General features: G+C 48.1%; 1 long non-coding RNA gene across 1 annotated transcript; it reads right to left on the bottom strand.

Moving 5' to 3' along the window:
- Positions 1 to 8,272: 8,272 nt before the first annotated feature.
- Positions 8,273 to 13,320, bottom strand: LOC125126729 (uncharacterized). Its single transcript, XR_007134770.1, has 2 exons — positions 13,243 to 13,320; positions 8,273 to 8,502 (listed from the first exon to the last, which is right to left on the bottom strand). It is a non-coding gene; the product is annotated as an uncharacterized LOC125126729 (long non-coding RNA).
- Between the last annotated feature and the right edge of the window lie 259 nt (positions 13,321 to 13,579).

The following is a 13,579-nucleotide window of genomic DNA, read 5'->3' as shown; positions in this document are numbered from 1 at the left end:
GGGTCCAGCTCACAGAAGTCCCCTCCCCTCAGCTACTCTGCTGCCCTCTGCCCTAGACCCATCAACCTCCTTGAGTCCCAGAGAGGGCCAGACAGCCCCTTACTCTCAACAGGCGTTTTCTAGCTCTGCTGCCGTCCCGGGGGCCAGCAGTGTATGTGATTTACAAGCCCCTCCCCAGGATGGCGTATTTGGGTGCATCTGTTCCGTGTTTATGGCTTCTGGCCAGGGCTTTGGTATTCCTTCACAGATCAAATCACCGCCTGCCTTCCTGCTAATTCAAACAGCTGGTTACCACTCACTGATTCCCCCGCTCTAATTGCCAAGGGAAAAATTATAAATAAATGTGTACAAGCAAACAGATGCTGTCATTTAAAAAATCGATCCATCTAGCAAAAATGCCCCACTTAGGACTGAAGTGGCAGACTGCAGAGCATGTGTCTTGGTGGCATTTTTAATGCAATCAGAAAACCCATAGCGGTGCTAGCTAATGGATTCCCAAGAAGCCAATGGCCAAGGACGGAGGGAGAGATGAGAGAGTGTGGGCTTACTTTGCAGCTGCAACATGTGGTACCCAGAGCCACAGAAGAGATGCAGGCCTCCAGCCCTGTTGGGAGTGTGCGTCTCTCCTCTCCCCTGCTGTCAGCCTTCCTCGGCCTCTTCAACCTGTTGTGACAGCAAGTCAGACTCAAACGCTACTACCTTGTGGGTCTCCGAAGCAGTTGGCGGGCCTCATTTTGTGGTTTCTAGAAACCTCAATTCAGAACAAGGTGTCTCCTCTTTGCCATCCTGGGCACACAACCAGAGCATCTCCCACCCTTCCTTGTGGCCAGCTTGGTACTGAGAGGCTGCTGGATCCAGAACAGAAGTGACAATGGTCAGGCCCATAAAAACCTTCCACATGAGATCCACCACCATATTTCCCATCCATGGACTGAAGGAAGAGGACTTTGAGGCCACTGCAGAGGATGGAGCCTCACCTGGAAGGAGTGTGGGTCCCTGAATGACTGTGTGGAGCAGAGCCTTCTGTCCACTGCATCCATTACATCCATTGGGATGCAGTGAGAGGGAGAAATAAACGTACAGTGTCTGGCCAAAATGTTGGGGTAGTTTGTTGCTGTAGGGCTCCTACCCTGACTAATCCATAAGTCCCAGAAGTCATTCATTCACCCAGCACGTAATAAAAATCCCTAATGATCTCCTTTGGACATCACAACCATCTAGTGTAATGAATGGCATGAGCCCATTTTTCAGATGGATGAACTGAGGTTCAGATAAATTAAGTAACCTGCTAAAAGACACACAAATGATGAGAATAATAATAATAGCTATCATTTATTGAACATTTTGTATGTGCTGAACACTGTACTAAATGCCTCATCTGCAGTATCTTCTCTTTTTTTGATTTTTTTTTTTTATGGCCACATCTATGGCACATGGAAGTTCCTGGGCTAGGGGTCCAACCAGAGCTGCAGCTGCAGGCCTTTGCCACAGCAACTCGGGATCTGCAGAATCCGAGCCACAGCTACGACCTACTGGGCAGTTTGCTGCAACACTGGATCTTTTTTTTTTTTTTTTTTTTTGGTCTTTTTAGGGCTGCACTCATGGCGTGTGAATATTCCCAGGCTAGGGGTCGAATTGGGCTGTAGCAGCCAGCCTACACCACAGCCACAGCAGCTTGGGATCCAAGCCAAGTCTGCAACCTACACCACGGCTCACAGTAACGCCGAATCCCCAACCCACCGAGCAAGGCTAGTGATCGAACCCGCCTCCTCAAGGATACTAGTCAGGTTTGCTAACTGCTGAGCCACGACAGGCACTCCAACAACACTGGATCCTTAACCCACTGAGCAAGGCCAGGGATCGAACCTGCATCCTCGTGGATAATAGATGGATTCTTAACCCATTGACCCACAATGGGAATTCCTTTTTTTGACAATTTTTAAAATTAAAGTATAATTGATTTACAGTGTTGTGCCAATTTCTGCCATACGGCAAAGGGACCCAGGCATATACATACATTCCTTTGCAGTATCTTCTTTATTCCTCATACAATTCTCATAGGTATTGTTATCATCCCCATTTTATAGATGAAGAGACTGAGACTTAGATTTATCAATATGCTTAATAGAGGGAGGGAGAAAGGAATGGAAGGGAAGAAGGGAAGAAGGAGGAGGAAAAGAAGGAACAAACAAACGAACGAATGGAGGGAGGAATAAATGAAAGCAGTAGGGTTCAAACTTTCTAGTTTGCAAAGGCTAATACCGCCTGTTCTCACGATCCCAAGGCATCTCTAATAAGCAAATTGCAGCTTGTCTTAATATACCATCTTATCTCAAATTGGGCCAGCCCTAGAGAACCACACACACACACACACACACACACTCTCTCTCTCTCTCTCTCTCTCTCTCCATAAGGGTTAAAACCATTACATCAAAATAAAACATATGGCCCCCCAAATCTGCATTTATTACATCTAATTGGAAGAGACGCAGTCAAGTACATGCATATTTTAGTAGTTTCCAACATGCAAATCACAGTGCCAATACCCAATTACTTGCTAATAGGCACATGGCCAGCTGCTGGAGCCCTGAGATGGACTGGCGCTCCATGCTGTCCCTCTGGGCTGCAGTATTTGGGCGGGGGGGTCGTTCATTCTGAATCACTTTGCATTTGCTTCTGCCTTTAAAGAGCACCCCGTGAACAGAACAACGTGAAAAGCTCCCTCTCATCAGGTTTACACCCTTGATTAGTGTCTGGGGCACATTACAGGCAAGGTATTTGGCTCAAAAATCAAACAGACAATTCCGCTCTTTTCATGTCTTCTCTGACTAATCAGCGATAATGAAGAGATTCTGGTGGTTGCTGTTTAAGCCATAGGATGTACAGGGAACAAACGGGAATTAACAGAGATTTCTTTTTCTGGCCAGTTCCAATACAGCCCAGAGTTCCCAGGCAGAGAGCAAGATGTGAACAGAATGGCTGGATTTTCCCAAATGCTATTCATCTGAATCCTTGCCCTGAGGATTTTCACCATGTCTGAATACCATCTAGCAAATGATTCACCTATTTTTCTTTGAATTAACTGACCTTTTTTTTTTTTGGTAAATTCGGCACAATTATGAAAAATGAAAATCCAGTATTGCTCACCCTATTTAAGGTATATTAGGAAAGTTTAGGGAAGGTAGCAATAACCATTGGTCCCAAGAGTTCAAAGGTTTCACTCAGCACCTGTTGCATCTCCAGAATGGGTTGGCAGCAGCCTGCTTTGTTCTGTGAATCACAGGCAAAGGGGAACAATGCCATCTTAAAACAGACCATGAAAGAACCTGAGAGTTGTTCATGGGGTTTTAAAACTTCCACTCACAGCCCATTGGCCATGGATCATCCCATGTCCCTGCTGCCTACGTGCAAAGGCTGGAATATGTGGGGGAGTGAGCGTGCATACTGGTAAGCGGTGAATGTCTCTACTGTAAAGGGTAACTGCTGGAGTTAAATCAACAAATAAGATTAAATTATTCTGGAGTGCCTGCTGTGGCACAGTGGGTAATGAATCCTACTGCAGTGGCTCAGGTTGCTGCCGAGGCACAGGTTCGATCCCTGGTGGGGCTCAGTGACTTAAAGGATCTGGCATCAAAGCAGCTGCAGCTTGGATTCAATCCCTGGCTGGGTGAACTTCCATATGCTGCAGGTCTGGCCACTAAAAAAAAAATAAAAAATAAAAAAGATAAAATTCCTTCTAGAAGGCTGTGCTGTAAGGATGCTCTGAGCCAGAAATTTAAAAAAAAAAAAAAAAAAAAAGGATATTAGCAAGTGTTAGAAATGCATTAGAACTTTGTAGCACCACACTGAGATCTCCTTGACTCCCACAGAACGACTAGGAGAGTGTGAGGGCAACGACTGTCTCACGATGTGGCTTGATGGTTATTTAATCTGTGTCCCTGTATCAACTAAAACCATCTTCAAGGAAAAAACCACACCAGGGAGCGCCCACTGTCGCTCGGTGGAAACGAATCTGACTACAGCCATGAGGACACAGATTCGATCCCTGGCCTGGCTCAGTGGGTCAAGGAGCCGGCATCGCCATGAGCTGTCATATAGGTCACAGATTCGGCTCGGATCTGGCGTTGCTACGGCTGTGGCGTAGGCGAGTGACTACAGCCCTGATTTGACCCCTAGCTTGGGAACCTCCATATGCTGAGACTGTGGCCCTAAAAGACCTAGAAAGGAAGGGAGGAAGGAAGGCGGACAGACTGACAAACCACACCACGGAAAGAGTTTGTTTGAAGCAAAATAGAAACCAGACAGGGGTGAAAACATTTTAAATAAAATAAGAATCCTTGGGCATATAACAAAGAGCATCACTGATGTGACAGGTGGTATTTTCCGAAGATGATGGCACCAGCATATTCCATCACATAAGCTCTTACTAAGAGACCATGCCATACCTCCAGCCAACCTGTGTTCTTTCCCCTTGGTTCTGAGCAGGCTTGTGATTATGACTGAAAAGAACTCCATAACGTCTGAGGCTGTGTTTAAAAAGGCGATGCACCCCAGCAGCCCTGAGCACACCTGACACCCACATCTTGGTTTCTAATGCTATTCTCCAGTCAGAGGAACCAGGGTTCCTTGGAGAAATGGCTAATTCTAGGCGAGGGCAGGAAATAAACGTGATGAGCCTGGAGCCTCTTGTAGTGCCAAAAGGTAAAGAAATGCTTACACACACACACACACACACACACACACACACACACACACACGCCTGCACGTGCACGCATATTATAAGAATGAAAAGGACATGGGAGTGGACCAGAAAGAACTCCCTGGCCAAAGCTGGAACAATTCAAGCAACGCGAAAAGAACAAGAGGAGGTCCCTTCGAGGCTCTGCGGTTAACAAACCTGACTAGGATCCATGAGGATGCGGGTTTGATCCCTGGCCTCACTCAGTGGGTTAAAGATCCCTCATTGCTGTGGCTCTGGCTGTGGTCGGCAGCTGTAGCTCCAATTCGACCCGTAGCCTGGGAACCTCCATATGCCTCGTGTTTGGCCCTAAAAAGAAAAAAACAAAACAAAACAATAATGAACATTGGATTATAACCCAGAGTACAAAATAAATAAGCACGGTCAATACTGATATAAATCAATAACTGCATATATAAATAAATGGGGGAGAAGAGGCTAATCTCCCATGCAGAAGAATTTTATTTTTTTCCTTTTTTTTGTTTTTTTTTTGTTTTTTTTTTTAGGGTCACTCCCACAGCATATGGAAGTTCCCAGGCTAAGGGTTGAATCAGAGCTATAGCTGCTGGCCTATGGCACAGCCATAGCAACATGGGACCGGAACCACACCTGTTACCTATACCACAGATTGAGGCAACCAGATCCTTAACCCACTGAGCGGGGCCAGGGATCAAACCCACGTCCTCTTGGATACTAGTTGGGTTTGTTAAGCTCCAACCACGAAGGGAACTCCATTTTCCCATATTTTGCCCACTCCTGATATTCGTTCTATTTCCTTATCTATTCTAAGATGCATAGTCTCCTTTCAAACTCTTTTTTTTTTTTTTTGTCTTCTGTCTTTTTAGGACAGCACCCATGGCATATGGAAGTTCCCAGGCTAGGGGTCAAATCAGAGCTACAGCTGCTGGCCTACACCACAGCCACAGCCACGCGGGATCCGAGCCACATCTGCGACCTACACCACAGCTCACGGCAACACCGGATCCTTCACTCACTGAGCGAGGCCAGGGATCGAACCCGCAACCTCACGGTTCCTAGTCGGGTTTGCTTCTGCCGCGCCCAGATGGGAACGCCTCCTTTCAAACATTTTAACTGAAGTATAGTTGATTTACAATGTTGTGATCAGCAAAGTGATTCCGTTCTACGTGTATATATCTTCTTTTTCATAGTCGTTTCCATTATGGTTTATCACAGGATATTGAAGATTGTTCCCTGTTGTTTATCCATCCCATCTTTCCTAGTTCTGAGATGCATATTCTTTTTCACATTTCGCATCTGAAGTCAGGATGCATCTTGCAGACAATGCCATCATGTAATTGCTGTAAGAACAGGTGGCAGGTGTGACAAAGATGTTATTATCTCACATGCACAAACTGGATGGCTCTTCCTGATGGAATGACTGCAACAGTGACGCTTCAACCTTCCCCAGCATGGGAGAAAAAGCCCCCTCCCCCCCCCGCCGCGCCCCCCAGGCAGTCCTCGTATCACTGGTGGGAGCACCCACACTTCGGGGGTCTTGGCTCTAAATCATGCCATGGTCTTCCCTGCCCGGCCTCCCTGCAGACAGGCCGTTTTCCCCACCTGGAATGCCCCCCTCCCCAGGGAAGGTATCTGAGTTATTCCCCTCTTTGTTTTTTGTTTTTGTTTTTTTTCCATTTCTTGGGCCGCTCCCACGGCATATGGAGGTTCCCAGGCTAGGGGTCCAATCGGAGCTGTAGCTGCTGGCCTACACCACAGCCACAGCAATGACGGATCCTTAACCCACTGAGCAAGGTCAGGGATCGAACCCGCAACTTCATCATTCCTAGTTGGATTCGTTAACCACTGAGCCACGATGGGAACTCCTTCCCCTGCTCTTTATTGAATCCCAAGCTCCTCACCAATCTCATACATCCAATAGCCATTATGTCATGCCTGCAGGCTCGGTGGGGTGGGAAATGGCCCGGCAGAGATAGTGTGGCTCTGCTCCACCATGTCCGAGGCTCAGATGGGTCTGGAATCTTCTGAAGGCTCGCTGACTCAAGTGCCTGGGACCTGGGCATCAAGGCGGGCAAGGGGGGCGGGGGTCACACATCTCACAGGGCAGCTCCAGGCTCCTGAAAGTTCCAGCAAGCAAAGTAGAAGCTGCATCACTTTCTAAGACCCAGCCCCAGAAGTTCCTCAGTATCATTCCTGCCTTATTCCATTGCTCAAAGTAGTCCCAAGCCTGCCAGAAATAAAGGAACATAGCAAGGGAGCCCTGGACCAGTAGGCAAAGGCGAAGTCTGAACACACGGATTTTGAAACAAACAAAGAGAATAGGGGGTATAGTTTGAGATGTACACATGTCTTTAAGAAAAAATTTTTTTATGGCTGTACCCACGGCATATGGAAGTTCCTGGGCCAGGGACTGAATCTGAGCCACGGTTGTGGCAACGTGGCAGGCGCTGGGCTGAGGATCGAACCTGAGCCTCCTCAGTGACTGGAGCCGCAGCAGCCAGATTCTTTTTTTTTTTTTTTGTCTTTTTGGGGCCACATCCTTGGCATATGGAGGCTCCCAGGCTAGGGGTCAAATTGGAGCTATAGCCACTGCCCTACATCACAACCACAGCAACCTGGGATCTTCAACCTACACCATAGCTCACGGCAACGCTGGATACTTAACCTGCTGCGTGAGGCCAGGGATCGAACCTGTGTCCTCATGGACACTAGCAGATTCATTTCCGCTGAGCCGCAACAGGAACTCCACCGGTCGGATTCTTAACCCACTGTACCACAGTGGGAACTCCTTATAGATGTCTCTCTCTTTTTTTTTTTTTTTTGCTTTTTAGGGTTGCGCACCATGCATGTGGAAGTCCCCAGAGCTACAGCTGCCAGCTTACACCACAGCCACAGCAATGGGGGATCCGACCCACTGAGGCCTACACTGCAACTCACGGCAATGATCCTTAACCCACTGAGCGGGGCCAGGGATTCAACTCACATCCTCATGCATGCTTTGGGTTCATTACCGCTGAGCCACAGAGGGAACTCCCCTTACAGATGTCACCTTAATCCTCACCACCCCCGTGGGATATAGATCCACATACCCATTTCATGGAGGAGAACACTAGAGGGCAGAGACGAGGTAAGTGTCCCAGTCTGTCTGACTTCACATCGGGGACTTTTGGCCTCCATCCCAGTGGAGTCCACTCAACAGAATACCATGTTTTTTTCCTTCCCAGGCTTTTACGATCATTTTTGACCCTCTAGCTCCATGCCAAGGCAGTGAGATCACGCACAGAAGTGGAACAAAGGCACAGACTAGGTAAGTGACCAGCCCTGGGTCACACAGTGAATCAGTGGAACAGCCGTATGTGGGAGGTTTTCACATCCTCTTTAAACAATGGGAGTCGATTAAACATCGCCAAGCTCAATGTTGTTTTCCAGTTTGGAGTTTTGTTTGTATGTGTGTATTTTAAATAAATGTGATAATTAAGCCACCACCGTTCCCAACACACTTGGATATATGAAAATTACAGGCTGCTGATCAAATGGAGAAAAATCACAAACGCGGACATAAATGATGCCTTTTATTTGTTCAGTGCCTTTGGCAGCACTTAAATGAGTCTGTCAGCTTGATGGCCAATTCCAAGGCTGCGGGGATGAGGGAAGGGGGGTGTTGGCGATGAGACTGCAGGAAATGGAGCCCCACGGTAAAAGATTGTGGTTCTTTTCTTGTCGGAAAACATTTCATCTGCGCCTGTATTTCATCTCAACCAGCCAGTTCTGAAAACACAAACAAGCTGGAAACACAAAAAGGGGGTTTTGTCTCCACTGGATTGGCAGCATCCTGCACTTACTGTTAAGGGCCAGAGCCCCTTTCCTGACCCATGTGGAAGAGAATCGGGGTGTCCTTCTAGAATCAAGGGGTCCTGGGTTCACAGCTCCCTTGGCCTTTATGGTGGGACCTGTCTGGGCCCCTGGAAGCCAAATGCCTCCCCCGGCCCCAATGTAGCCTCTGCCCATCCACGGTCAAATAAGAAACAAAATCAGACTTAAAAAAGGGGAGACTTCAATTTGATTGCAGGGGGGGAAGAGAGTTATTCTAACAGAGAGTGCTTTGACCATAGTTCTGTGAGCGCTTTAAGAGTTGGGCAAAAGGAATTTTCCTGGAGTTCCTGTTGAGGCTCATTGGGTTACGAACCCAACTAGTATCCATGAGGATGCAGGTTCGATCCCTGGCCCCGCTCACTGGGTTAAGGATCCGGTGTTGCCGTGAGCTGTGGTGTAGGTTGGAGACTCGGCTTGGACCCCACATTGCTGGGTCTGTGGCATAGTCTGGCAGCTACAGCTCTGATTCGACCCCTGGCCCAGGAACTTCCATATGCCACAGAAGAAAACAGTCATCATCCCCAGTTGAGTAATGACAATGACAGCATTGAGTTGTACCTGAGCTCTGCACTCCTGGGAAACAGTGAAGGGTAAAGGAAGTCCTCTCACCCTTTTGTTTCCCAGAAAACTGCAGCAAAGAAGCATCCTTTCCCCTGTGGCTCAGGGAAGACTCAGGGGTGCCTGCTTTGTTTGCCTATGACAAGGTCAGTCCCAGACTTTCCCAATCCCATCCTTTGCCTCCTAAGTGATGAGGGGAACTGCTTTTTTTCCATCAATCAATCTGAGCAGAACACCTCTGTGGACAAAAGAAAGCTGCCTGCCATCTCAGTAAACAACAAACGTTGCCCAGCATCGAACCATCAGCCACTGCAGCGCTCCTGTCCGTGAGCCCCGAGGGGAATAAGGGTGGAGACAAACAGGAGCCTGGCCCAAGATAGTTAAGATGCATAGCAAAGGAATAATTTCATTGAGCCCAGACTCTTGTATCTTCCCAAACATAACCAAGCACTAAAATCATTAACTCGAGACTGTACCACGGCCACAGGAACACGGGGTCCAAGCCATGTCTGTAACCTACGCTGCAGCTCAAGGCGACGCTGGATCCTTAACCCACTGATCGAGGCCAGGGATGGAACCTGCATCCTCACACAACATGTCCGGTTCTTTTTTTTAATTTTTTTCATTTTTGTCTTTTTGCCTTTTTGCCTTTTCTAGGGCCACTACCACGGCATATGGAGGTTCCCAGGCTAGGGGTTTAATCGGAGCTGTAGCCGCCGGCCTACACCAGAGCCATAGCAACAAGGGATCCAAGCCACGTCTGCAACCTACACCACAGCTCAGGGCAACGCCGGATCCTTAACCCTCTGAGCAAGGCCAGGGATCGAACCTGCAACCTCATGGTTCCTAGTCGGATTTGTTAACCACTGAGCCATGACGGGAACTCCAACATGTCCGGTTCTTAACCCACTGAGCTGCATGGGAACTCTTCCTGGGGATGATAATTATAACAATAGCTGTCTCCATTTTAATATTTTTAAAGTCCCTTAGAAGGGCTGGGTGCCTAGTAAATGCTTAAAAAATATTTGTGACTCTCACTTTCTGGGGAGATCCTTGAGGGCTGGTGAAGTTTATTTAGTGTGTTTTTCATGCTGGAAAGATGTTACCAGAATCCGGGTTCTTGTTCACTCAGCTGAAGAATGAACTTTGTGAACACACAGAGCAAAAGTCTTTACTACGGGAAAGCAAACAGCTTCCAGAACAGCAGGTAGGGAGAGAAGAGCCCCTCTCTCTATTGTCTTATGGGGGTTGTTACCCCTTAAAGATGGGTACCAACGTGGGGTCCAGAAAGATGTGGTTTTCTCCCATTGGCCTTGGCCAGTTACCTATATCGGTCCTTGTCCAGTAGGGGTCTTGGGGGTGGAAGTGTCCCGTGAGTCTCATGGTTTCTTTGCCCTTCTCTTTCCGTAGACTGAGTCACAGGGGGATGGAGAGTCAGGTCCATCTGGGGGTAGGTACCCTCCTGATAGTAAACAAGGCCTGTGGGGATGTTACTCCCTGGAGCCCTTAAGCCACAAATGCTCATCAGTGACCCTATCAGAGCATGCATCGACGCCCCTGCTCCCACACGGACTCCCTGAGTTATTTTCCTGCCTCATTTTTTTTGGTGCTAACACGGGAGTCAATATCCATGCTTTTTGAACTGTCCTTGAGCAAGCTTTGGTCTCCTTGTCCGTTAATAAACCATAGCAATCTCCGCCTCACAGAGTTGTTGTGAAAATTACATAATTTTAAGGAGTCTAAGGGGCCCAGACAATGCCTGGCACATCCCTCGTAACCAGTGACAGATTCTCTCTCTCTCTCTTTTTTTTTTTTGGTCTTTTCTAGGGCTGCACCCGAGGCACATGGAGGTTCCCAGGCTAGAGGTCCAATCAGAGCTGTGGCTGCCGGCCTACACCACAGCCACAGCCACACCGGAACTGAGCCAAGTCTGCCACCTACACCACAGGTCGGATCCTTAACCCACTGAGGGAAGCCAGGGATAGAACCTGCAACCTCATGGTTCCTAGTCGGGTTCATTCCACTGAGCCACAGTGGGAACTCCCAGACTCTCTCTCTAGACTTTGCCCTTGGGTTGTGTCTTTGGTCTGTTTAGTCTAGTTTTAGCAAAAATTCTGCTGGGTCAGGAAGGACCCACTTCCCCTCTCTATCTGATCAAATTCCTTATCCTACACCCCTGATAGCTCATCACCCTGGCCTGCCTTCTGCAAAAAAAAAAAAAAAAAAAAAAAAAAGGGAGAGAGAGAAATAAAAAAGAAACATGGAGACAGGTTTTTGGGTGAAGGAGGAAAAAAATAGCTAAAACTATATATTGCTTTGCCAGGCAAAGTAGGCCACAGCAGGCTAATGCCCTAAAGACTGCATTGGGAGAGAAGAGGAAGTAGTTTTATAGTTTGGGAGTAGAAAACAGGGCCACAGATAGAGATCAGGGTAGATGCAACTTCAAAGTTGATGTTTAGTGTGACTAGTTTTGATGGGTGTCCTTTTTTTTTTTGTCTTTTGTCTTTTTAGGGCCGCACCAGTGGCATCCAGAGGTTCCCAGGCTAGGGGTCGAATCAGAGCTATAGCCGCCGGCCTATACCACAGCCACAGCAACATGGGATCTGAGCTGTGTCTGTGACCCACACCACAGCTCATGGCAACGCCGGATCCTTAACCCACTGAGCAAGGCCAGAGATTGAACCCGCAACCTCATGGTTCCTAGTCAGATTCCTTTCTGCTGCACAACCAAGTGGGGGGTAGGGGTGTGTGGGGGTGGGGACAACTCCATGGGCTTCCTCTCTTGTTTTCACTTTTTGGGAGTTCAGTTCTGCATAAGATATTGTTATATATATTTCTTTCTTTCTCTTTTTTTTTCTGCTTTTTTTACAGCTGTACCCACGGCATGTAGAAGTTCCCAGGCTAGCGGTCAAATTGGAGCTGTGGCCCCCAGCCTACACCACAGCAATGCGGGATCTAAGCAGTGTCTGCAACCCACACCACAGCTCATGGCAACGCTGGATCCTTAACCCACTGAGCAAGGCCAGGAATCGAATCCACATCCTCATGGATCCTAGCCGGGTTTGTTAACCACTGAGTCAGGAAGGGACTCCCTGTTATGTATATTTCTTGAAGAGGAACCAGGACCCTACCCAAGGCTGCACTGTTCTTTCTTTGACTGCTCCCTGTCTCTGAATCCCTTCCCTTCCCCATTACAACTGTTTGAACCTGCCCTTTGGGATTCAGGGAAGGTCACGGAGGCTGAAGCTTATCCCCTAAAAACAAGAAATGAGGCACACAGAAAGGCTATAAATCTCTTGTCCCTGCTGTATTCAGAGCTGTGCCCCAACTCCTCTCCCCTACTGCAATGCCCACCCTTCCCATTACAGCCATTCCCCTAAATAAAGCCTGCCTTATCTTAACGAATGTCACAAATAATATTTTCTTTGGAGTTCCCGTCGTGGCGCAGTGGTTAACGAATCCAACTAGGAACCATGAGGTTGCCGGTTGGATCCCTGGCCTTGACTCCGTGGGTTTAGGATCCGGCGTTGCCTACGCCTTGAGCTGTGGGGTAGGTCTCAGACACTGCTCGGATCCCGCATTGCTGTGGCTCTGGCGGAGGCAGGTGGCTATAGCTCCGATTAGATCCCTAGCCTGGGAACCTCCATGTGCCACGGGAATGGCTCAAGAAAAGACAAAATAATAATAATAATAATAATATTTTCTTTAACACCAGTAAATGAATTTTCTTCTCCTTTCTACTCAGGTGCCAATATCAGTATGTGCCGAACTTCCGGTTGACTCTGATCAATGCTTCAAAAGGCCTGGTCCATTGGGAAACATGCTTAAAACCGAAACCCCCAGGGACGCCCACACCACTCAGCATCAAGGCAGCAGGGGGAGAAGTGAAGATCCACACACACACACACACACACACACACACACACACACACACACACACACACACACACCCCGCCACTCGTACTGAAACCTTGGTCCTCCTCACTCTCACAGGCCACGGATGCAGTACTTCGGAGGTTCAAATTCAGGATCTGCGACTTCCCCAAAGTACAAGCATTTGGCTGGTCACTTTATTTCACTGAATCTCGGCATACCTCTTTGTAAAACCAAGAGAATAGGAGTTCCGGTCGTGGCGCAGTGGTTAACGAATCCGACTAGGAACCATGAGGTTGCGGGTTCGGTCCCTGCCCTTGCTCAGTGGGTTGACGATCCGGCGTTGCCGTGAGCTGTGGTGTAGGTTGCAGACGCGGCTCGGATCCCGCGTTGCTGTGGCTCTGGCGTAGGCCGGTGGCTACAGCTCCGATTCAACCCCTAGCCTGGGAACCTCCATATGCCGCGGGAGCGGCCCAAGAAATAGCAACAACAACAACAACAAAAAGACAAAAGACAAAAAAAAATAAAATAAAAATAAAACCAAGAGAATAATCCTAG

This window comes from Phacochoerus africanus, chromosome 5 (assembly GCF_016906955.1).
Source record: "Phacochoerus africanus isolate WHEZ1 chromosome 5, ROS_Pafr_v1, whole genome shotgun sequence".
Taxonomy (NCBI): Eukaryota; Metazoa; Chordata; class Mammalia; order Artiodactyla; family Suidae; genus Phacochoerus; species Phacochoerus africanus.
The sequence above is the reverse complement of the archived record's forward strand: the minus strand, read 5'-3'. Positions and strand labels throughout refer to the sequence as shown.